At 41.0% G+C, this 27,664-nt stretch overlaps 1 protein-coding gene across 4 annotated transcripts in view; it reads left to right on the top strand.

The window, feature by feature from the left end:
• The window catches only part of LOC126335497 (acetylcholinesterase-like), a 2,358,475-nt gene that overhangs the window by 1,365,666 nt on the left and 965,145 nt on the right, over positions 1–27,664 (top strand). The gene's annotated exons all lie outside the window — the stretch shown is intronic.

Below are 27,664 nucleotides of genomic sequence, written 5' to 3'. Positions count from 1 at the left end.
GTGAGCAGCTTTGTTTCCTTTATGTGATTATACATAGTGCATTAATGTTTATTTAGAAAATTGAGTTCATAATATTCTCTTCAGAGAGTCCACAGGCTCCTCACATTTATGAGCAACTTGATTATCAGTCGTAGAAAATAGTAAAAAACTTTTCTCTTCTTCAAGAGTGACACCTTAGCATTTCTCTTGCGCTCTGAGTCATAGAAGGAATTACAGTTTACAGTGGGAATTCCAATCAATTTCAAAATCAGTTCGATGTCTGCATTCCAAGATGTCACTTGGACTGTGGCGGTAATAAGTCTTTGCCGCGGTGACCTAGTGCAAGTGAGTTAGGAGGCCGCAGGTGCGCACCGGGTGACGTCACTGCGGCAGGGAAGCACCGCGCTGGCCGAGAGCCAAGGTCAGCCAGCAGTGCACCTGTACTGCGGGCGGGTCGCCGCTGCAGGGGCTGCAGCAGTCAAAACCAGTCTCACTGGATATTGTGGCTGTTACAACATTCGAGCACAAAGCTGTTCAGTTTTCTGTATCTGATGGAGTAATTTATTCTTCTTGGTTGAGAACTCACAAACTAAGTTATACAAAAAGAAAATTATAAAGCAAACTTTTCTATATGAGGTGAATTCTTACACAAGGTGGTGAGACACGTTCTAAGAATGGGGTCACAGCAGGGCAACAGGTGTGGAATTGAAAGAAAATGTTCTAGATTAACATATGTCGGAAATGCATGGAGCTAGTAATAAAAAAAGTCAGTGAAGGGTGAGCACTATTTCTCTGGTAAACGAATAAGTTTTGGTGTGTCAGGCAGTCAGGATTTGTCTACGCTGCCAGGAAATCCTGAGAGGATACGCCAATTATTTCGGGTAAGTTGTCAAATTAGTGGCGATTTTGGTGGGAGGAACGTGGAGCATTAGATGTAAAAAAGGAAAGAAAGAAGAGAGAAAGAAAATGGTTCAAATGGCTCTCAGCACTACGGGACTTAACTGCTAAGTTCATCAGTCCCCTAGAACTTAGAACTACTTAAACCTAACTAACCTAAGGAGAACACACACATCCATATCCGAGGCAGGATTCGAACCTGCGACCGTAGCGGGTACGTGGTTCCAGATTGTAGCGCCTAGAACCGCTCCGCCACACCGGCCGCCAGAGAGAGAGAGAGTGATTTTAGAGAAATGGTTTTAAAGAGTAACTGATATTTTCTCACAGTTCACAATCATAGTTCACACTCACTGATCTGATGAGCATATAAGAATAATAGTACATACATGTTCTATGTACATCAGCAAAAAATTGAAACGTGTAGCCTTTACATTTCTCTGTGGATAGTATTTCTCTTACAGCACCGCAGTCAACCGTCTTACTGTCGTGGTGTTACTACAGCATATTTTATTATGTTGAAAAGTTAACAGACGTACTGTACTAATAGCGTTAGTTAATTGTAGGTGAACGGCTAGTAAACATCACAATAAATTCCCATCTAATGTATTCAGTAGCGCAATTTGAAGCTTGGCCAACACTGACTGATTAGCTGAAACTCTTACCTTCAGCTGATGAGTTAGTAGCGGCGCTCTCTAGCAAAGAATAGATTGAGAAATTTAATTTCCATGCACACTTCCCTGCGTCCGCCGCCGTTTGTCATTTTATAGGTATAGTTCGATAATTCTTCATTTCAGACCTACTACTCTACGGAAAACAGCTCTATCCGACGTCCCCACCACTGTTCTGATCATATTACGTTATTTTTCCACATACTGCATAAACAAAGTTTTAAGTGGCGCTGCAGTGACAAATGCCTCTGTTAGTTACTTTTAAAAAGAAAATCTCTTTTGAGATGAATTAGTCCGCTCTACTGTAATCGTACTATTTTCTTATTATGGGTAACCCCGTAATCTAGCCAGTAGTACGTGTCGAAGATGACATTCCGACTCTGTCAGTTTTGTAGTTACACCCATAAAGATCGTATCTCACATACAGCCGAAGGTAATTTATTTTTGACTGGTTCTTGTACGTTTTAGCGAGATTAGTTGACATTACCTTTGCTATGCCGATCCCGTTATTATGTTTAACTTTAGTGTTCTTTACGATTCATCACTTTGAATAATTGCTTTATCTTTGTCATATGATACAAATAACGAATAGTCCGTCTCTTTTTGAATATTAACCTTTCATTGTTAAATACTCTTCACTTATCGGAGCGATATGAAATTTCATACAATTACAATTTATAGTTACAATTCGCAAATGATGTTTTCGCCAGAGATCATCGTTACTTCCGCGCAATCGAAGCTGTGATGCGTAATACTCTTCTTTCCAATGAGAATGCAGATTTTATTTAATTACCAACATTCATTTCATTGAACAGTTCAAAACATTCCACTAAAATATCAGTTACCACTTTAGACTGATTTTCTAGAGCCAAACTTACTAACGAGGACCATTTTTTACTGGCATAAACTTTTTGTATTAAAAGATAAATTTAATCTTTTAACGAGCGACAGACTTAATCTCGTCTTTAATGAAATATTTTCGTTAGTTAGAAATACTATTTCGTCCCAAAATTCTCTTCATAATATACAAAAACAAATCAGAACACAGATTTCTTCCAGTTAATATCAACAACTTCGCAAAAGTTTTAATTGCGCAGGATAACTGCAGAGCCGTGTAACGTAATAAAAAGATCACAATACAGCTCTTGTTCTTTGAAGATCTCAAGAAGGAGGGATAGATTTTTCAATAAGAATTATATTTTCATTTTTACATTGTAAAAAAAAAAAGCCACAATGGAAACTTGATGTGCTTGGTATCTTCTTCATCCTCTGGCCACCGACTTGATGTCTCGATGAGATATTGTTGTCTCTCGTGAAAGAAAATAAAATAACATCTTACGTTGTAACATGCGTGTAATGCGAAGTCTATAACATAATACTGTGAGTCAAAATTTCATTAAATTTGGTTCTACTTGTCATATACATTTGCCGCTGGAAAGGTCTGTTACTAATACGACCGAATACTTTTATCATTAAAAAAAGCAAGAGAAATCTGAGAGGTAACTGAAAAGGTCAGTGAGAGGTATGCGAAAAGAATGACGGTACTGTGGACCAGCTGCCCCTTCATAGTACTTCACACAGTACACGATACATTTTGATAATGGCTCTGTATGCAGTTTGATACTGCCAGCGGAGACTTCTTTTGGAACTGTCCGATTGATATCATGTTCTTGGATTTTCGTCGAAGTAAGTAAGAGGCGTCTTCACAATGGAACGAAGATGACTGCCTGTTACGGTAGGAGAAGAGTAGGCAGGACCTGATTTCTTACCGTGTGACACTAGAGACCCAGAGGTACGAAAGGGTCAGTAGCACTTCACATCCGAGTTGGATCTGCTAGCCAACTAGTCTGTCTCTTAAAACAGAGACATATCTTCGTTATAAAACCGTTCGAGCAAGTGGTAAGCAAATTATCTGTTCGAAGTTATCCCTGAACACTTGTAGAAACATCCGACCGTCTACGTGAGGAATGTCTGTATGTGTACACAACGTGAAGTTTTGTGGTGTTCGATTTGAGTAGGCATAAATAATTACACTCATAAAGTAGATGCCAGCAGCTGAGATATCTGCATCGGATTATTACATTCAGTGACAGTTGGCGCTGTGTGTCAGCGTTTGCACGTACTTCTCTCCTGAGATACATCCATTCAGCGGTCCGATTGTTCCCACCTTCCACATGATATAAAATTATGCATCTCCGCACAAACACTGACTTACAACTGTAGCCGGGTTGGATATATTACACTTTGAAAATGAATTGGAGGTTCACTGTTATTTGGAAGACGCGAAATATTCTATAGTTCATTGTCTTCAGCTACGTCTCAAGTTGCGACATTTTATAAGGGCGAACGAAGCTTATTTAACTTGTATTTGCTTAAGATAATCTACCGAAGTGTTCCAAAGGATTTTTAAAAGTGTTCTGCAATTTCAGCCTATTTATGAAACCAATTTCATACGTCATTTATTACCATTACCTTAGCGCTTCTTCTCTTTCCTTCGACCTCACATTGTCGGTAGTACGTCAACTTGGATAAAGGAAAAAGCATTCCGTTAAGCATTTCCAACATATAACTTCCAAGCAAAAAAATGTTTAGTGATGTGAGTGAACGAGCCCATTCCGATGACTATTATCGAGGACTAATGGTCATCCTCATTTTATGCTAACCGTATGCCTTCAGCGATTATGAAATACATTACCAGTAGAAACAACCTTCCTTTAACTTTTTTTCTGTATCTTTGTTTAAATTCTTATCATTAAACAGTTAGAATTATCACTAAACTGCTGCAGTTTTGAAATTCCTTTTCTGCCGAAACATGTTAATCATTTTCGATAATGATTGACTTTAACCAAGAAATAATGGTGAGAAATGAGATACGTGCAGTTTTTAATGATATTTTTTCCTGTATTTCTCAGCTGGATTATTCCACCTCCCAGCCGTTGTGACCAATGCTCATAAAGCTGTGATACGTTTTGCACTTCTACTCCCGTCGAGCAATGAATTCTCAATTTTTGTCACGTCTTACATTCGCGACCAGGCAATAATCTGTGAAAATATGTATTGCACTGAGAAAAGGTAGCTACATCTTCAAGGAACTGCGTGAGTCTACCTCTCCCAACCCCAGGGGTGTCCTTCCTTTTAAACTGCATCTTACTCCTGTTTAGACCCTTTAAGCGGATGTGTTATACAATACAACGGACTATGAAGCTTCACTGTCGGATGAGCCTATGGTGATATTTGTGCTACACTCATGAGCCAAAAATACTGGTACACCAGCCTAATATCGTGTAGGGTCCCCGTGAGCACCCAGAAATGCCATGGACTCTACTAATACCTGAAATAATGTTGGAGGGAATTGACGCCATGAATCCTGTAGGGCTGTCCATAAATCCGTAAGAGGCGGTGAAGGTATCTTCTGAACATCACGTTGCAAGGCAACTCAGATATACTCAATATAGTTCATGTCTGGAGAGTTTGGTGTACAGCGGAAGTGGTTAAACTCAGAACCGAGTTAATGGAGCCACTCCGTTGCTGTTCTCGATGGGAGTGTCGCATTGTCCTGCTGGAATTGCCCAAGTCCGTCGGAATGCACAGCGGACATGAATGGATGCTGGTGATCAGACAGGATGCTGACATAAGTTTCACCTGTCAGAGTTGTTTCTACACGTATCACGGATCCCATATCACTCCAGCTGCGCTCGCCCCACACCATTACAGAGCCTACATCACCTTGAACATGCAGGGTCCTGCTGACATCCAGGGTCCACGCGTTCATGAGGTTTTCTCCGTACCAGGACACGCCCATCCGCTCGATACAGTTTGAAACGAGACTCATCCGATGAGGCAACATGTTTCCAGTCACCAAGAGTCCAATGTCTGTGCTGTCGGGCCCAGGCGAGGTGTAAAGCTTTGTATGGTGCAGTCATCCATCGTACACGAGTGGGCCTTCGGCTCCGGAAGCCCATATCGGTGGTGTTCCGTTGAATGGTTTACCATCTGACACTTGTTGATAGCACCGCACTGGGATCTGCAGCAATTTTCGGAAGGCCTGCACTCCTGTCACGTTCAACGATTCTCTCCAGTCATCGTTGTTCCCGTTCTTGCAAAATCTTTTTGCGGTCGCAGCGATGTCGGAGGTGTGATGTTTTACTGAATTCCTGATATTCACGGGAAAATCTCCACTTCAGCGTTGCCTCGGAGATGTTGTGTCCCGTCGCCGAAGCGCCGACCATAACACCACGTTCGAACTCAATTAAATCTTGATAACCTGCCACTGTAGCAGCAGTTGGCGACCTAACAGCTGCACCAGACACTTGTCTTATGTAAGCGCCGTATTCTACCTGTTCACATATCTCTGTATTTGAATAAGCCTATACCAGTTTCTTTGGCGCTTCAGTGTAGTTGTGCTACCCTGTCCTGCAGGCGTCCCCCGACCGCTACACTGTATAAAACTGGGGCAGTTGCAATTGTAGTTAAATGTTGTTGTTGTTGTGGTATTCAGTCCTGAGACTGGTTTGATGCAGCTCTCCATGCCACTCTATCCTGTGCAAGCATCTTCATTTCCCAGTACCTACTGCAATCTACATCCTTCTGAATCTGCTTAGTGTATTCATCTCTTCGTCTCCCTCTACGATTTTTACGCTCCACGCTGCCCTCCAGTACTAAATTGTTGATCCCTTGATGCCTCAGAACATGTCCTACTAACCGATCCCTTCTTCTGGTCAAGTTGTGCCACAAACTTCTCTTCTCCTCAATCCTATTCAATACCTCGTCGTTAGTTATGTGATCTACCCATCTAACCTTCAGCAGTTAAATAAGAATTCAAAATATAGGAAAATTAAATATCTCCTTTGAATCATCACTCACATCTTTACCGCCATAATTAGGGTTTACGTACACAATACATTAGTTGAATCATTGTTACATTCTTCCAGCCACAATACAATCAGCGCATGTGGACTCATTAGTTGTATACAGAATAGTGGTCCACGGGCGCCGCCGGAACCAGGCAGAGACAAGTAATACAAACGACATCTCAGGCAGCTGATATGAAAGGGGAACTATATCAGGTCACAGAATCATTTAGTAACAATTCCCTTTGCGCATAGTGTATAACACTAGCGTCTGCTGCAATTTGCTACTGCTGTTGTACCATGACCTTACAGCAGGTTGTGAAATAAAACAATATTATTAAAGCAATTATGGTATAACGCAACAGAGCAATGTTACCCTCTGGGAGGACACACGCGAGACAGATCGTGTTGTACCTAACGGAGGTGGCTTATCGGAAATGAAAGTCAGAATTACGGTTGAATAGTAACAAACAAAATTTTGCATATCTGTTCTGTTTAACGGTTAATGAAATGGTCGCCAGCCTAACTAGAGAAGATAATGATTAACATTCTCGTTCAAGAAAATAGTTATTAGTAACTTTAATGGATAAACACAGCCTATACTTTGTCACACGCGAGTGCAGTGAACTCTTGACACATACATATGTTTTAAGATTGAAGCTAACAACTGGAGCAGCACAAACTATTTGCAAATTTATAACAGATACCGAAACACACTTATTACTTTAAGGGCGTACACAAACTGGATGGTCTTTATAACGTTATTATTACTATTCACTGCAGAATCATTAATTGGATATTGGTTAAGTCTCTCCCAGTTAAATACTTTACTATTTAAAATGAAAGTTAATTGGAATCCAATAACAGGTTGCTTTTCACTATCATTTCAATAAAGAAATTATGGTTTCCGTAATTAATAGTCTTTCCGTTACTTGTTACCGAGCATTAACACAATAGACAGACTGTGGATCCTGGTATACTATTCATATGCACTTCTAATAAACAAGAGAGACAAACACTTAGCAAACATGAGTATATAACGTTTCATAATGCAGTTTTTCACTCTTACTACATTGAGAGACAAAATTAACATATATGTAAGATACTGACTCACCTTCTGTCATTTACAACAGGCGGTAAAGAGATCATTTACGAAGCAAAACTTTATAAGCCTCAGTCTTACGAACTCTTAGTTTGAAGTTGGCAACAATACATTAACAAATAGTTTTATTAGGAAAATTACTTTCATTATTTTTTTATTATGTTCAAGAGCATTAATTAGCAAAAACACTGGTCTTAAATGTTCTTTCAGTAGGGACACTCGGAAATCACTTTAGTTCAAACGGAGAGGAACCTGAGAGGTGTTACGATAAGGAGAAAAATCAAGGTAGGTACATAAACTCAGTTATAAATTACCTTATATTTGAGCACACTAACACATCGATTAAGCTGATCCTTCACTGTATATTGCTATAGTGCTCCATTACAGTGATTGCGCAATGTGGTGGCGATTGCATGTCGGTAGGTGGAATTACAGGTAGTTCCGTCCCCGAGGGGAATCAAATCACCTTTTACATACAAACTAACTAAGAACCCTAAGTGATGATCAGCAGTTTACATAACAGCAAACAAATACAATAAATAAAACAGAACATTTGCACATATTGACATTTCTACAAAACATTATTCACACAGAAGTACAATAATATACAGTAAGTTTTGTTCCCTCCAAATGGGACAAAGAATTTAAATGACAGATACACTACTTTGCCTAGAACCAAACCATGACATCAAATTAAACAAAGAAAAGAGTATATAATTTTGTGACATCTATTCAGTCAAACATATTTACAGAAGCTCAACGATGTAACATTAAATAAAACAAATGCAACGTAAATCATTGGAGTATTAGAGTTATGGTGTTACAAGTGCCGCCACTTTGTTTACCACACGTACCTAAGACACCATGAAACTAGACTCCGCAGTTAAAATTTCGTAAATGACAGTCTAAAGCTAATTTTCGGCCTCTAACCCAGATACCACTTAGTTTACCAAGCTCTACATCATCATCAAGCAACACGATGTGAACGAAAGAACAAATAAAATATCGGCTAATTTCAGTCATATTTACTACGACTAGCGGTGGTGAGAGATTTTCTACACCAGGGACGGGCCCAGCGCGCCAAATTGCAAGCGTATAGAGGAGCGGGCGGATGCTCGATCCACCTGACTTGGTTTCGTTCGGTCGTGAAGCACCCGACATTTCATTTGGCATTCAGGTGTGGCATTTGTCGGTCAGCACGACTCTCTCCACTTCGGCACAATCGTGGAGTCAGCGCTCTTCGCCATTCGTTATTCGTTGGTGCCAAGGAGGACAGTGGCATGTCCACTGGTGGTTTTCACAAAAAGCGGCAGTGTTTTGATCTTTAAAGTGTAGGAGAGTGCCAGAAGAGAGGGATGGGGATTCTCTCTATATATTCTGCAGTCGCACAATAAACGGGTACTGCGAATTAGCTTGAGGACGGTTTGGAAATTCCGATATAGCGATAGCTTAACACATGGAAACAAAATTTTGAGATTCTATTGCCCGTTCTCCTGTACTTTAATTCTGCTAATTGGTTTCAGAACTAGTATCTCTTAATTGTGTTTTTACACAGTTGTGAAAATACAGTATAAATTCAAAAACTAAAGCGTATGAGTCATGTGCTGTGTACTCAGATCACTCTGCGTATCGTTGCTACAAGTGTTCACAGCTGTTAGATCACATGTGAAAAATGCACTATTTGTATAGAGGCGTGTGATTCGCCTTTAGAAACAAATGAAATCTCGTTGCTTCGTACGCCTAGTTACACAATGATTGGTAGCTGTCTCTTGAGATAAAGCCCATATTTAACAAATCTGCTTGTAACCCGATGTTGAAAAATTGCTCAGGTACGTTTCTGATTGGTTGTGGGTGCCCAGGTTATACACCTACCTATCATCTCTGTAATCACCTTTCCCATTCCATGACCCATATTCTGATTTTTGACTTTAAGAAATAGTTAACGTTTACAGCAACATTTATTACGATACTCACACCTTAGAGCAACTGTCAAACATTGTTTATTTGCGTGACATGTATTGATAATTTTGTGTAATAAGTATATAACTGGAACACAAAAAAGGTGTAATATCGTGACAGATACAGATTATCGTTGTATGTTCCTTGAAATCACCAGCCACCTATACAACAATACAAACAATGTGCGACTGACGAAACGCGTTAATATTGCACAGATGATAATCTGGAAACTGAACCTTATTTGTGGGTTCGGAATGTAAGTAGAATGTGTGAATAAGTATTTTAAACACAATAACGACAAGTAAAATATAGGTTCCTTCCACCCGTAGAATAATATGCAGATGACGAAGTTTATTATTTGTTGGTGTAATTTGATAATTAACTCTTGTAGGATGATCGTTCTACTCGACGTAATTCCTGCTTTGAAGTTAAAATGTTTCTATTACAATAATCAATTTCAGTAAACTCAGACACGCGGTTTTTGATGACTGAATGGCTGTTGAATCTTCCTAAGCTAGTTTCGGTAAAACCACGAAATTGTAATCGTTTTGGTCTCTTATTGTGGCGATAGCAGATACTACGAGGATAGTGATGCCCCTAGAAGAACGTCACTGACACTTCACGAACGTGGAACGAATTACATAGAGAGGACACGCTAGCGTCATTCCGAGCTCTGGGATTCGTAAACAGTGCCCACGTGGTGGTGCTGCGTTGTCACGCCTACAACGCAAAGTCGTGCTGTACATTCTGAGTGGTGGCAACGCATTTGTCGTGTGCTCATTGTTTGTCTCTGATAGTGAGTTACCGATTCAGTTTGCGTTAATGGTTTGGTGTAAAACGTCATATTGTTAATTTCAAACGGAAGCTAAGTAAGTAGGGGCGCTACCTTTGTATACAAGCTCATGAGACTGCGATGCTTATTTTGAGGATAAAAGCATGCCTCGTATTCAATTGTCGAAAGTCTTCCAACGAGTTGCTATAGCTCTCAAACTCGTGACGTCCTCTGTGAAGAAAATAACCTGACAGAAGTGTGCTTGAAGTAAAAGGGAAACAACTGCTGCTTTTGCAACTGTCAGAAAAATCAGAGTGCGTGTTGCTAGAACGATAGAACTGGACAGTTTCCAAGAGGACGCAATTAGGCTAGGAACGAATATCTCACTTGGAAGAATTTGCTTCTCTCACTACGAGATAGTGAGTAGTTTTTCTGACAAAATCCAGCCTTTTACAAAAGAAGATGTTATTCAAATTCAAAATGTTCTTCTAGAACGGCAGGATATTTTAGCCTGGAGATGACGTGTTTTCAGGGAAGTATCTAACTCGAAACCTCAGGAAACTGTTTGGTTGGACGAAACAATGGTAAATGACGTTCATTCTAAGTCAACTTCATGGACCGATAACACTGCACAAGGAATAATCAAAGTTGCATGATGGAACAAATGGTAGGCTTGTTCCAAATGCTTAGGCATTGTCTGCATCAAAAAAGTTACAGGACTTCTACCAGTAAATGCCGACAACGAAGTTTAAAGAGTGGTTCACACTGTTTTTGCTTCCAAATATAGGAAAAGAACTCTAGTACAATTTTCGAAAACACACTTCAATTCAACAAAGCTCCTAACTGCAGCAGGAGGAAGAGTGACATGGTGGGCTGACTAGAGGTGGAGGAGATTTAGTGTTTAACGTCCCGTCGACAACGAGGTCATTAGAGACGGAGCGCATGCTCGGGTTATGGAAGGATGGGGAAGGAAATCGGCCGTGCCTTTTCAAAGGATCCATCCCGGCATTTGCCTGAAGCGATTTAGGGAAATCACGGAAAATCTAAATCAGGATGGCCGGAGACGGGATTGAACCGTCGTCCTCCCGAATGCGAGTCCAGTGTGCTACCACTGCGGGCTGACTAGACAACATCTCCATTGATTTACTTCACAAGCAAATGGTTAAACCGCTGAAAGTTATAAAACAGCATAAATCAAGTGACATCGTTTACGGCATTGACTAAACTGCAGAAGAAAATGGGCATGTCGTTTTGCGCCTTCCGCCTCATTATTGCTATTTCAGTGCAGGCGAGGCGTAAAGCTTTGTGTCGATAAAGTTTCGTTCAAACTTTTGCACGCTGACATCTGTTAATGGCCCAGAATTGAAATCTGCAGCAATTTGCAGAGGAGTAGGACTTCTGTCGCGTTGAACAATTCTCTTCAGTCGTAGGTCCCGTTCTTGCAGGATATTTTTCCGGCCTTAGCGATGTCAGAGATTTGATGTTTTACCGGCTTCCTGATATTCACGGTACACTCGTGATATGGTGGAATGGGAAAGTCCCCACTTCAGTCTCCTTGGAGATGTTGTGTCACATCGCTCGTGCGCCGGCAGTAATATCACATTCAAATTCACTTAAATCTTGATAAGCTGCCATTTTAGCAACAGTAACCGATCCAACAACTTCGCCAGACACTTGTTTTCTTACATAGGCGTTACCGACCGTACCGCCGTATCGTGCCTGCTTACATATCTCTGTATTTGAATGGGCATGATTATACCAGTTTCTTTGGCGCTCAGCGTATATATCAGTCAATGTCTTGCTGCCCAGTATTTGCCTTGTCTGCGTCCCTCTACTACCACTGAAGCTATTCCCTGATGTCTGGCCGGCCGCGGTGGTCTCGCGGTTCTAGGCGCGCAGTCCGGAACCGTGCGACTGCTACGGTCGCAGGTTCGAATTCTGCCTCGGGCATGGATGTGTGTGATGTCCTTAGGTTAGTTAGGTTTAAGTAGTTCTACGTTCTGGGGGACTAATGACCATAGCAGTTGAGTCCCATAGTGCTCAGAGCCATTTTGAACCTGATGTCTGAACAGGTGTTCGGCTATTGCGTTCCTTCCAGCAAATGCTTTAGACACTGAGGTGACCAAAGTCATGGGGCTAGTACCGTGTTCACCAGGAACAAACGGGCAGTGCATTGCGGAGCTGTCACTTGTGCTCACGATACATGTAAAAAAGTCTCTGACGTGATTACGGTGGCACAGTGGGAGTTAATAGATTCAAGTGGAATTGTATGTGGAGGTAGAGGAATTGCAGTTTCCATTTCGGAAACTATTAGTTAATTCAATATTCCGAGAGCCTCAGTGCCAAGAGTGTACCGAGGATACCAAATTACAAACATAACCTCTCACCACAGACAACCCAGTGGCCGACGGCCTTCGCTTAACGACCGCCAACAGCTGCAATAGAGTTGGCAGTGCTAACAGACAAGCAACACTGCGTGAAATCACCGCAGAAAATAATGTGGGACGCAGGAGCAACATAGTGGTTAAGACAGTGCAGCGAAATGTGGCATTAACCCTTTCGCGGCTACAAAGGCCGAGCGTCCTCGCTGCCCGGCCAGATGACTGAGGGAAGCACAGTGTGCGCCTGACGGGCGAGCGGCGGACTCAGCCATGTTGTCTCTGTAGGTTACGGCCACTGCAGGCTTCCCGCACGTTCCGGCGCGCACGAAACCACTGATTAGTAACGTTCCCCCTACACTACTGGCCATTAAAATTGCTACACCAAAAGAAATGCAGATGATAAACGGGTATTCATTGGACAAATCTATTATACTATAACTGATATGTTATTACATTTTCACACAATTTAGGTGCATAGATAATGAGAAATCAGTACCCAAAACAACCACCTCTGGCCGTAATAACTGGTCAGAACCTGCAGAAAGTATTATCACTTCTGCCTCTATGCTCTTCATTTTTGGAACACAACTTACGACCAGCTTATAGACAGAAGTGGTGATACTTTATGCAGGACCTGACCATCGTTATGCTGGACAATGCTCAAGGACTTACAGTGCATACTGTTACTGATTTGTTTGACTGATGGGGCGCTAAGTGCTATAACACCTACTGCACTCCCCTGACTTAAGGTAGGTAGGAAGTCAAACAGGCCGACTTGGAGCATGAGAGGCACCACAGGACATTTTAATTTCAACTGTCTAATTTCATAAAACTTTGTCAGCATGACCAGGAAAGATTCAGAATTCACACTCGTAGCAGCGAAAGTTCAAAAACATAACAAAATAATTTTTTTACATGCAAAATTTCATCATTTTTTCACTTACTATTGGATGCATTTGTTGCTATGGGTACACTTTCCTTCATAAGTAAGAGAGACTGTTCGATGAATTTTGCACAGCATACAAACCAAACTTACAGGTATCTGAAACTATATAATCTATTCAATTTATGAAAAATGAATAAGCTGTTACGTTTTAAACTTTATGTTTAGAAAAAAATCTAATTTTGTAGTTAGTTATCTCAATTTTTACCACAGTTTTTAATAGATTTGGAAAATTCTAGAGTTTCATACACCTGTAGGTATGGTTTGTATGCTGTGCAAAATTCATCAAAGAATCTCTCTTATTTGTGACGGAAAAAGTACCTATAGCAACAAATGCAGGCAACACTAAGTGAAAAAATGATGAAATTTCATATCTAAAAAAAATTAATGTTTTTTGCACTTCCACTGCTATGAGCGTGAATCCTGAACCCTTCCTGGTCATGCTGACAAATGTTTATGAATTTATTCGTAAAAGTATAGACGATAGAAAATAAAATGTCCTGTGGTGCCTCTCCTGCTCCAAGTCGGCCCGTCTTACGTCCTGTCCCCCCTTAAGCCCTCGAAGTTCAACTCGATTTCTAAACTGAATATTAGTTTCAGAACTGTTACAAATTATTCGGGGAATAGACCGCGCCGCTCGGACTGTCAACACAACTGGCACTACTAAGAGTATCCACGACTTCCACATCGCTGAAAACGGTTTATATACAATGCTCCTGCCTACTTTGAAGCTCAGTAAAACTTTGAAACACGTATCCGTTTTGTAAGAGCTGTAAATAAATAGTTGCCACTATTAAAATTCCAGCCCTCGTAATTGTTCAGAACAATTCCGATAATAAGGTAAACGTCTTCGCAGCACTAAGCTGCCAGCCTCTAGAATTCGATAAGTGAGGAAGCGAAGTGACGGAAAAGTGACAGAAACCAATCACTGGCGTCAGTCACCCAGTGGCCTGTTCCATCTCACATGTCCTCGATGTACCGCGGGGGTGCTGCTTTAGGCCTGCCCTCTGACAGCACTTTGCTTGATGAAACGTCGGTGCCGCAGCTAGGTTATAGACAGATAGTGGGTGATGGAGTGGGCCAAGACGCCAGTGAGGGGTCGCACAGATTGCACCAGTCGCCGCGCCGCCACTGGCCACTTGACAGTCGCTGCCACCTCGCTAGAGCTGTCACACTCTCAAATCTCCACCTGGAGCAAGTGCTGCCAGACACTGGAGTCAGTTGACCCAATTTTTTGTGGGCTGCCGATCCGACCGAGCTGTCAGTGGCGTTATTCCAAGATGGTTCAAATGGCTCTAAGCACTATGGGACTTAACATATGAGGTCATTAGTCCCCTAGACTTAGAACTACTTCAACCTTACTAACTTAAGGACATCACGCAGATTCATGCCCGAAGCAGGATTCGAATCTGCGACTGTAGCAGCAGCGCGGGGAGTTATTGCACTCCAGTTTAGCGGGACATACAGTAAGGAAGCATATCTAAGGAAGCACATCGCCGGTATTTGATGAAGTAAATCGGCAGCAGGTGTGAAGCACAATTAGAAAGGATGACAGAAACGTCTCGTTAACATAACATAGGATATAAAGGTACAAAGGGACAAAAAAATTTGATATGGGCTATGAACTAACTGATTTCACTTAATCGAAGTGTGTAGCAAGTTTGCAGCCTGTCTTCAACCCCCTTCAACATATACGTGGAAGAAGTAGTCATAAAATAGAAATAAAATGTTCACTCCGCAATGAAACTGAATAAAACATACATTGGAGTGCAAAACTTCAGCATGAAAGTAGCTTTGGCATGATGTGTAACCTTTAAGTGACATGGCTCGATGGAACTTGGGATATGCATAAAAACCACTGGTAAAATATTCAGTGAGGTGATAAATGTCACGGGAGACCTCTTAATATCGTGTCGGACGTACTTTTTCCCGGCGTAGTGCAACATCTGGACGTGGCGTGGGCTCATCAACCCGTTGGGTGCCCCGTGCTGAAATATGAAGCCATGCTGCCTCTGCAACCATCCATAACTGCGAAACTGTTGCCTGTGTGGGATTTTGTGCACGAACGCACTTCTCGAATATGTCCCATAAATGTACGATGGGATTCATGGCGATGTGGATGACCTAATGATTCCCTCAAACTGCCCAGAATATCTTTTAAACTAATGGCGACAGCTGCAGTCCGGTGCCATACAGCAAAATTGCATCGTTGAATGTCTGCAAGTGGTCTACAAGTAGCCAAAAGTAGCCACTTTCATTCGATTATCGATTCAGTAGGACCCGAAGACAGTCTATTTCATGTAAACACCACCCAGTCCGTTGTCGAGCCATCACAAGATTGCACAGTGCTTTGTTGACAACCTAGGGGTCTGCAACACACGCGAACCCTACTATTAGCTCATGCAACTTGAAATCGGTACTTACCCGACCAGGCTACGGTTTTTCGAGTCTTTTAGAGTTCGACCAATATGGTCACGAACCAAGGAGGGGCAGTTAAAAGACACTGGTGAAGGTCGCGTGCTGCCATAGCCCATTAGCGCCAAATTTCAACACTTGGTCCTAAGCAATTCGTTCTTAGTACGTTCAGTATGTATATCTGCTGCTACTTCACGCAGTGTTGCTTGTCTGTTAGCAATGTCAACTGTATGCAACCGCTGTTGCTCAAGGTCGTTAAGTGAAGGCCGTCGGCCACTCCTTTGTACGCAGTGAGAGATAAGGCCTGAGATTTGGTATACCGTCACGTTCTTGACACTGTCGATCTCGGAATATTGAATTCTCTATCGATTTCCGAAATATATTGTCCCATGCGTTTATCTCCAGTTACCACTTCGGGTCTACGGTCTGTTAACTCCCATCGTACGGCCATAATCATATCAGAAACCTTTTCAAATGAATGACATGAGACAAATGACAGCTCCGCCATTGCACTGTCGTTTTGTACCTTGTGTACGTGACATTCCCGCCATTTTTATGTGTCACATGACTTGTCACCTCAGTGTAGTACTAAAGCTGACTTAAAGAAAAGACGGACAGAAATGACAATTTAACTCAAAGACAGTAAATGTACAGAAAACATCATGATTCATGATGGTCACCTCGACATTGCAAAATCGGGACACAGTTCGTAATACGATCTGTGATCGACACTGAAAGTAATGCACGCTCTGCAACATGCTTCAAGGCAGACCACAATGTTGAGTTCATATGGTAAGACGTGCTATTCCTCCGACAGCGCGGTTGACAGTTGCTGTATGTTCCGTTGCTGCATATGGACGTAATGATACCTCTCTGCAAAGCATCCCACACGTGCTGGAAGGGATTCCAGCCGGAATATGCCCTTCATTTCCTCTCATTCCAAGAGCTGCTCCATATGTTCCGTTCAGTGCGGTCGCGCATGTTCATCTATAAAAATGTAGTCAGGGGTGCGAATGCACCCCTACAAAAGACGCCCATGAGGAAGCAGTACACTACCTCGATAACATAACGGGTGGGTGAACCATGTTCAACCCCACAACATTACTGGACCTTAAAAACGATCAAGTTCGGCAATATTCCTGCGTGCACTATGTGTTCCCACCTCTCCCCATATGAAGGTACGAACAACACTGTCCTCTTTTATGACTACGTCTACTTTGACAATGTAGGTTTGTTTTTATTGCTGTAAACGTAATTGCTTCAAGTAATCCATTACAGACCCAATATGATATTAAAAATGGGACAGTACTTCGCTTTAAAGGTAGTAGCCAGCTCACGTTGACTTTCTACGTGCGTTGCTAGTATTACTGCCAATTTTTAACGACTGTGTTTATTTGAAGAAACGAGCTCCACTGACGTCATTGTACAGTTGGTGGGAAAATTGCAAATGTTCGTTTACTCTCTCTCGTCAAATATGTGCTCAGACTAAACAGTTTCCTCGCGCAAGTATACGTTTCATGACTGTTTAAGCAGACTTGTTCAACAAAATATTTGTCTGCGAAAAGCAAGTATTTGGTCCTCTCTTGGTATCTCTTTTTGCTGTCCTCTTACAAACAACAGTAATACTCATTTCTGTGAACAATCGGATCACAGTATACTATAACTCGTTAGTGCTTTATAGTTGTATTTTTAAAAGAACGGTACTGTAGCACAACTGCTCAGTTCATGGCCGTTTTGTGTATCTTCATTAATAGTTTCTATTACACGATAATTAGATGGAACAGAAACTGCAAAGTGGGACGCTGTCTTAACTCCTAAGAGTTAAAAGTCTTAAGGATAAATGACTTTTAAACACCATGGCGCTACCTTGTCACAGCAGTAATATTAAGAGAGATGTTGAGAAACAGTTTAGTTGTGGATTCTACCTTTCATAATATTTATGCTCCACAAATTGAACTAGCAGTAGACACGTCTGAAACATGAAGTTAGAACCATTAAGTATTTCTGTTGTTCTGATTTTCATCCTTACGTTGTATGATAAAAATGTTTGTTTTTACAATTTTCCCCCTCGTCAAACAAGTGAATTGACTGGGATATAACTTAATTATCTCACATCATTTCGGGGTTATTTCTACATGTACAACTACATCCAAACTCTGCAAACCACTGTGGAGTGCATGTCAAGGATAGTTCCTATTGTACCACTTACTGAGGCTTCTTGCCTTTCCACACACGTACAGAACGAGGGGACAGTGACTGTTTAAACGCCTATGTGTTTGCTGTAATTAACCTAATATTAATCAAAATATCCACGGGTGTACTGCCGGTCTATAGTGTCCAACGGGCGCAATATTTCGGCTATGAAACATGTCGCCATCATCAGGTGATGGCGACATGTTTGATCGCCGAAATATTGTGCCCGTTGGACACTATAGACCGGCAGTACAGCCGTGGATATTATGATTATCAAATACGCCGGGAGAAACTCAAGAATCATAACCTAATATTGTCCTTAAGATCCCTACGTAAGCTATATGTATAGAGTTGCAACACATTCCTAGAGCCGTCATTCAAAACCAGCTCTTCAAACTTTGTAAACAGCTTTCTCGAGAGAATTTGTGACTATTTCAAGTGTCTGCCAGATCAGTTTTCTCAGCATCTCAGCCAGTCTCGTACCGGTCAAAGACACTTTAAACTATTCGTGCTCCCCTTGCCTATAGACGTTCAACGTTTCATGTTAATACGCACTCAAACTTCATTCTTGGAAAGGCAACACGAGTTATTTGTAAGCAATCTCTTTTGTAGACTGACTGTCAGCTGCCTTACCTACGAGTGAGCCAGTGTCATCGCTTCATTTCATATACTTAAAACAGTGTTACAACTAGGAACTTCTGTGAGTTGAATGATTCCATCAATGTGAGTCATTTATACGAGAGTCATAGGGTCATACGTTTTTTTTATCGTTTTGAGAAATACACCATTTTAGCATTTTGGATGTTCCAAGGAAGTTATCGCTTTGACATACTATCAAGATTTGACAAAATTTGTGCAGCTTTTTTCAGACAGTATTTCAGTACAGGTCACTGCATCATCTGCAAAAGGTCTCAGGATACTATTAGTATTGCCTGAAAGGTCTTTAATTTACAACGTGAACAGCAAGCGTCCATATAAATTTCTCCGGGGCACATTATAAGATACTTCTGCGTCCGTTGATGACTGTCCAACAAAGTTGCTGCGTCCTCCCTGCCGAAAAATCTCCATGTACTCACAAATTTCTCTGGGTAAACCATACGATCGAGTGTTCAATAATAATCGTAGTAATGAGTCAAATGTTTATCGGATATCAAGAAATAAGGCATCTACCTGACAGAAACTTCTGTGGATTAAGAAGACGAATGCGTGAAAACTCTAGGGAGATACAGAAGAGTAGATAGAATAGGAGAATAACAGCCAACCCGTTGCAGAATTAAGGATTTATTAATTATTTACCATGGTGTCGACAAATGTGAATTTCTCTTCTACAGAAGGATAATTGACACACTGAACAACTGTTAACATGTTTTATGAAGTGTATTGGCTTGGCTTCATATATTATTTCTAGGCATGTTCCCGTATTTATTTACGAGTTCTTCTCGTGCTGTTTTATACACGCATCTGCAAATAATTAACACTGCTTACCTACTCCTGCTTACTCTTTACCTGGCATATGATTTTGAGGGTCTCACATCCCCACTCCACCCCCCCCCCCCCCCCACTTTTTCTGATTTTCATTACTTTTATTGTGTTTTAAGTTTTGTTTTAAAAATTTTTATCTTCTGAATCAGAGACTGGATCCTCAGTACGGCTATGAGCACACTCATTCGCGGAATAAGCTGTACCCACAATAGTTGACCTACTTTCGGTGCCTGCACACCTTACTCAATAGTCTCAAGTCATTAGTGTTGTGTACGCCATATTAATGTCTGCTGGAGCCAATGTTACACATGATTTATTTTAAAGTTTCTCTACATAGCTCTGCAATACTGGGATAGTACACTGAATAACACGTTTTAACTGTTGACATTTGAGTGTGACATGCGCGTTGTACTAGACAAGAGCCTTATAACTTCAACAAGCCCTTATGTCAATATATGTTTCTACGACTGATTATGCTTTTTGTTGATTATTGTTTACCGTATTTGGTTGCTTCTCTGGCTGCCCTTTTTTAACTGTTTTGCAATAATTTGTTCAATAGTTCCATTTTCCTTCCGAAAAAGACAAATTAATATTTGTCGAAAGCATGGTAAAGGGTTAAACCTTAGATTCTTCAATTGTTTAGTTGTTATTTTCCAGTTCTATCAAGTTTCTGCGTGTACCATCGCTGAAGGACAGCCACATTTAAACTTCTACTTGCAGAAAAATTCTGCATAGAGGAATGTGACACACATTAATGGATAGCGAATCTCTCGAAGCTCCGATTCGTTGCACGTGCCATGACACGGTAGCAGAGCCCGCCAATAAGGGACAGGCGTCGAACGTGGCGTATAATGGAGCGGTTTGTGCGTTTTGAATCCCTGAATTCGTTAAATTTGTGTCAGTCATGACGTTACAGTCGCAATTTTGTACCAAATATTAGATAAAAGCTCCAACAGACGAAACAATCCATGTGTGGTACAACAAATTTCGACAAACTGGCTACTCATGCAGAGCACTAAGAGTTAAAATCTGGGAGATACGCTCCATCCACTGGCATGACACTGTTTTGTATGTCTTGTGGAGTTCCGACAGTCGATTTCTGAAGCCCAGGGGTAGTTATCACTATATGTTGTAAAGTATCATAAATAACGGTTTTTTCCTCTCTCAGAAGTAATTAACTTTATACTTCAAAAGGTACAATGTAATATGCGCCTCTTTTGTCGGTAACACAGTAGAATGGGTTTTGGGGATCGCCAAATTATAGTGATCAATTACTTTCTGGCTGAAACATGAAAATCCATGGAAATGTAAATGAGGAACACAGTTTCAAGTCGAATGTATTTTTTGAGTTGCTTAGCTTAGTCAGACTCCCAGGCGACAATGCCGTTGCGCCATGCCCTCATATTCAGTGGCAGTTGTTTCTCTGTCTCATATCAAATGGCTCTCAGCACTATGGGACTTAACTTCTAATGTCAGCATTCCCCTACAACTTAGAACTACTTAAATCCAACTAACCTAAGGACATCACAGACATCGATGCCCGAAGCAGGATTCGAACATGCGACCGTAGCGGTCGTACGTATGTCGGACATGTTTATTTCTATAATATTTTCTTGCTGGTTTATTTGCTGTTTTCGTTATTTCTGTCAGGGAAAACTTCGGATATCATCCCTCTTTCAGTGTCTTAGCTTGGGATACTTGACAATATCATTATTGTAGAACTTTTAACAAATAGCGCAATTTACGTTTGAGATATAAGAATTAATGTGATGTAATTGACATGAACTTGTTTGTCATTGTGTCTAATAGAAGAGAAGGTCTGTACGAGTACAATTACGAGAACGGAGAAGTTACGGGCGAGACGCATGCTCAAGCCTGAAGGCATGTTAATCTGGCAGTGGAACGACCGAAATGTTGCAATGAAACAGGTTCAAATGTACGACAAAGATTCACAGAGACACCAGACAAAGCACTTTCTTGGGCGTAAGATACTAGAGGATGTAATAAAATTACTACTGACGACTAACAAAATGTAAGGAAATAGATGTATTGAATATTCCCCCGTGCGCCCAGATCAGCGCAGCAATATCCTATTTCTCTGTGATCCATAAAATTTACGAAGCGGCTTTTGGCTTCCTAGGTCCTTCTCAAACAACTTAATAGTTAATAGATAGTCCAAACAACTTCAGAAAAAGTTCATAGTTGTACAAAGACTGTTTTTTTAAGGATATCTGACAGTTTACTACCACATCGATTCAAAAACGAAATCATAATATAATAAGCAAAGAGGCTCTGAATAAATAATTCTTTTATTACAGTATAAGAAGAAGCTTATAGTCAAGCAAAACACCGCCCATTCGTTGCATGGACTTACACCCTCTCTGTAATGGCTGACGTCCAGGGAACGCTTCCTGATATCGTCTAAGCAGCTTATCGCTCCTCCATAGAAGGGGAGGCAGGGACTGTGGAACGAGAGAACACCGCAAGTCCGCAAGTGTATGGCGGCATCCGAGCAGCTACTTCCTGCACACAGTGGAAGCAGGTTCGGTTCTGAAATCACTAAACAGATTACGAATCGTAATGTGAAGATTCAAGGACGATAAATGTTGACTTATACTCTGAATGTGACAAGAGCAAACCACAAGCCGCTTGCTTCAATATCGGCAGCTTGTTGCACAGAGTATGATATAATTCACGTCGCAACTAGTGTCTTAGTGGTTGCCAACTGTTGGGTAAATGTGACACGAAGATAAAATTCACGGCACATTTTTTTATCATCGATTCTCGGATCGGCTGGATGCGATGCGCCACGCATTTCTCTCTGAATGGCAGTTTCACCCTGTGTCCTTTTCTATTTGGTTTGTTATATTCCAATCCCTGTCTATCCCTGCAGTTTTTGCTAATCTCCCTGTAGTACCATGGAAATTATACAGTCTGAACATATGTCAAATTATTCTGTTCCTTCTTGTTCTTAGTTTTATCCCCAAGTTCCTTTCCTTGCTGGCTCTGTAGAGAATTCCTTATCTTATCAGTTCACGTAATTTTCAACACGTTTTCATACCACTACATCTCAAACATTTAGATTATTTTCCTTTCTGGTTTTTCCGCAGACCTTGTAATGCGGTGCACTAAATGCATCTTCCCATAAATTTCTTCCGATTAAGTCACATGTTTCATACCAAGCCAGGAATGCCCTATTTACCTGTGACATCCTTTCTTTATCAGCCATATTTTATTATGCATGCAAGGTAGCAGAATTCCTTAACTTCGCCAACTTCGTGGGTCCCAAGCTTACCGCCAATCTGGTTTTCGCTACTCCTCATTACTTTTCGCTCTATTCAGTTGTCGTTAGTTTGCTGTCGATTGTGACAAGACCCCTATCGCTGAACTCTTTGCAGTAATTCTAAGCCCAAATTCCTTTTTTAAAGGAAGTTTATTGCCATCGTACCAATTTCTGCTGCTGTTGATACTATCCTATGTTCTCCCTGTTAGACAACCTTACCTTCTTTCCATTTCCCTTCACTGACCCCCACTAAGTCTAGACTGAATCTTCGGTTACCTCTTTTCAAATTTTGTGACTTCCCTATGAAAGATTATTCCATTCCATTCTGGCAGGGTCTTACATCACACAGTTTCGAATAATTTCAGAATAAAACATTCTTGGTTGCGAAATTATTTTCTATCAACTACGCATTTCACACTTTTGCTGCATCATCAGATGGTCTATAAAAACAAAAATCAAACCAATTAGTAAGAAATAGAAGAAGGGTTATGATCCTATCTTACAAGACTACTCACTCATAATGAACTGGAAGGAACAGAACTTTACGTAAAAGTAGCTGCATATAAAACCCGCCCGTAATAAAGCCTTACAAAATGGAAAATTGATTCAACAGTAACTGGATATGTAATCCATCCGTCGCAAAAGATACAAAATTCAAGGTGGACCTAGTTAGAAGAAAAGAAACTGCCAGTATATCAACAACAAGGTACAGAAATGTGGTTGAAAAATTTCACCGGCTATCGCATGTTACCTTGAACACACCAGCTGAGTCCACCATAGTAGTACAAATTAAGGTCACGCTTACAAAATAGTCGTATGAGTCGCACACAGCTCGCAGCACTACGTCCCTTTGGCATGCACACAAACAGGCTTACTACTGTGTCCGAACAAGACGAAAATACTGCGTTTAGCGTGACGAGAGTTGCCCAGGTGGTGCGCATGATATGCATAAGGCACATTTACGTAATTCAAAAAGTAAGCGAACCTAATTAATTAAGATACATATAAGCACACTATTTCAACCACATGAAACCAAAAGTACATTAAGGTAGCCCTATATAAAACAGAATGATTAGGTAAAATGAAGACATAAAATACAAAGTCGAAATATATCATTGTAACTGTCACACGGAATAAAAAGCTAAATTTTACAGTGCTTGCATAGCGTATATATACAAAACCAACTACTAACTAAAAAAGACCACGATAAACAGAGTTCTGCGTCTTGTGAACATCTTAAGTCAAGCGGGAACCAAATTCCTACACTACAAAACTCGAGAATACTACACATTGCTCAGGAGGAGAAAAACTTAAATCTACTCAAGGAGTTGGTAATTGTAATAATCATCTCTATGTCGAAAAAGACAAGTTGTTGAACGATTAAACGATTATCAGAAGCAAATCGTATCCTGATACAACGCTTCCAGTGTTTGGACAGTTGCTACGATGTTTTTGTTGTTGTTGTGGTCTTCAGTCCAGAACCTGGTTTGAAGCAGCTCTCCATGCTACTCTATTCTGTACAAGCTTCATCATCTTCCAGTACCTACTACAACCTACATCCTGAATCTGCTTCGTTTATTCATCTCTTGGTCTCCGTCTACGATTTTTACTCTCCACGCTGCCCTCCAGTACTAAATAGTTGATTCCTTGATGCCTCAGAACACGTCCTACCAACCGATACCTTCTTCGAATCAAGTTGTGCCACATATTTCTGTTCTCCCCAATTCGGTTCAATACCTCCTCGTTGGTTATATGGTCTACCTATCTGAACTTCAGAAGCTCTTCTTGTATACACTGTATATCGTCCACATTTAACTTACATACATGGCTAAGCTCCAAACAAATACTTTCACAAACAGCTTCCTCGCTACGATTATACCTTTTATTTTGTCGAAAGCCTCATTTTTAATTTATTTCTTTCGTTATGTGTGATGTAAGGGGAGCTATATTTGAAAGGGACGCTTACTAACGAATTTTCTTTATCGTAGGTCACTTTCTTTAACATAATCTGTAATTTTTATTTTTCTTCCAGTAACTAGAAACAGGTCTTTGTCTCCTCTTTGCAAATTTCACGAATGCCCCTGTTCTTAATACTTCGATGTTGATGTTGTTGCGTTTGTATATTCACGCTGTGCAGGCACTCTAAAATTCAGCTGCTTTACTCCGGGTGACAGTTTTAATGACATATTTCGATTTGCTATTTTACGTCTTCATTTTACCTAATTATTCTGTTTCATATTGGGCTACCTTAATGTAGTTTTGGTTTAATGTTGTTGCAGTAGTTTTTTACGTATATCTTAATTTATTAGGTGTATGTAGTTTCTGTATTTCTTAAATGTGCCTTGCACAGGTCATGCGCACCACCCGGGCACCTCTTGCCACTTAAAACGCAGTATTTGCACATTGTTCTGATACTTCAGTAGGTCTGTTTGTGTGTACGCCAAAGGAACGTAGTACTGCGTGCTGTGTGCGACTCTTACCATGATTATTTTGTAAGCGTGTGCTTCTTTTGTACTACTACAGTGGTATCAGTTGGTGTGTTCAAGGTAAAATGCAATAGTGGTGAATTTTTTCCACCATATTTCTTTACTCTCTTGCTGATATATCTGAGATTTTCTCTTCTTTTGTCTAGGTCCAGCTTGCATTTAATGTTTTATTTATGACGAATGGAAGTCATATCCAGATATTGTTGCGTCAATTTTCTATTTTACATGGCTTGGTGACGGATAGGTTTTAATTCCAACTATTTGTAGGTTAATTTCTGTTAGTTTCAGTTTATTTTACCCAGGTCTCATCCTCCGTTTGTTGCTAGTCGATGGGTTTTTGTTTTTGTAGAAAATCTGATGATGCCCCAAAAGCGTGAAACGCGTCATTGATACTAAATAATTTCGAAACCAAGACTGTTTTTATTGTGAAATACTTACCTATCACTTTCAGACTACGCTGTATCTCGTAATACGTCCCTCTTTTCGTTGCTTATTCAATATTTTTCTCATTCTTACATCCCTCTTGCCAGTTTTCTTTTGAAAATCCGTTGATTTCCTATAAATCACGGGGTCACCAAAGGACATGTGACATCATCTTTATACCCAGCTTGTCACGAGCGTAATACATGTCAAACAGCATATGTGCGGAAGGGGGAGGTTTTTGTCTAGCTGCCAATCTTGAACTCAAAATAAAGTTCATAGGAATTGTAAACAGGCTGATTACCTTTTCGTTTCTGCAATTTCACAATTAACATACGACAAGTGTAACAAAAAGAAGTTGTGTTATTTATACAGGTACCAGGCATTACTTCTTAATTCACACAAAACTAAAACATCCACGATTCGACAGCAACTCAATTTACAAAGTCACAGCTCTCTCACTACTGAGACTGATGCAAGAAACACAAGGTGAGCAAGACGCATCTGCCGCCTTCGTATTCTGGCGTTGAATATATGAACTGAGGACCATATAGAGAATGCCTTCTATTGTTTAACAACAATTACATTCACAAAAAAAATAAAAACAAATTGAGAAATACCAGGCCGAGATTCTCACATTATTTTCCAGACAGAGTGTACCGTACGACGTAAAATTAACCCCAAAGGCAAAAACGCATTTCATTTTCGAATGCAACAACTACCACTCAGCTAAAGACACCATTCTCATTTTTTGTGGCAAAAATGTTGTTAAGTGCAATCGCCCACAGTAGCTAAGTCTTAACAGTAGTGTTTGTGTGTGTTTGTGTGTGTGTGTGTGTGTGTGTGTGTGTGTGTGTGTGTGTGCGCGCTTGCGCGAGGCGTGCCGGCGTCACTTGGTACCCACTTTGCGCCACCGTGGCGTGTGTGGCGTGCCAGTTGCCGCTATCTCAGGGGACTCCGGTGGGGTCCGCTAATCCGCGACACGAGCCCGGCGCATCCACGGCCGCGGCCCACTTTTTAAAGCCCCGTATTTATAGCGGCCTGAAATACGGCCTGCTGGCACGAGGCGCTGGCCTGTCCTGACCCCACCAGACCCGGCGAGTTCTGTGAGAGCCCCCCCCCCCCCCCCCCCCTCGGACGAAGCCACCATCCTCTCACCGGCAAACTTTGTTTCGCCGTCTGATTCGTGACGGCCAACTGTAAAATTTTAACGAGGGCATCCAGGTAGTCACGGGGAAAAGAGGGAGGGGGGAGAGGGAGGGGAAGGGAAGGGTCAGAACAGCGGAGGGGGACCTTCACCGCTATAAACTGAAAACCTACCAGTAAGAAGCTCCAACGGTGCACATTTAGTGCGACGAAACTGCTTCCAAATAATATCTTAATGACTTTACTATTTCATCCGTTCTCCATTCTTCTGCCATCCCGTGATTACCAACTTCACTCGATAAACACCACTGAGGGCTTCTGGAAAGGACATAAAACTCCTTATAGCTAGACAGAGACTCTTTCCAACAACCTGTAGCAAATTTCAGAAACTCCCTCATCTCAAAATTTGAGCGGAAAGCATCCATGAAATGGAATAACCTTTTCTTGGCGCGAATTTTATGCTTGATGATTACATTAGGAAATACTATGTTAAACTTTGGTCTATGTAGAGACTGTTAGGGGTGTAAATGCATATATTGTGACCATTTTTGCTGTAATATGAGCCACTTCAGTGTGTTAGTTGTTTTTTTTTTCTCTGCCTCTAATAGTCTTCCCGCGAACACGACTCATAATTTACTACCTGATATTTTCTGCACGGGTGTAGCTGCACCACTAAGTGAACTTCTTT

The sequence above is a fragment of the Schistocerca gregaria genome, chromosome 2 (genome assembly GCF_023897955.1).
Source record: "Schistocerca gregaria isolate iqSchGreg1 chromosome 2, iqSchGreg1.2, whole genome shotgun sequence".
NCBI lineage: Eukaryota > Metazoa > Arthropoda > Insecta > Orthoptera > Acrididae > Schistocerca > Schistocerca gregaria.
Note: the sequence above shows the minus strand (reverse complement) of the source record. Positions and strands in the feature narration are given on the sequence as shown.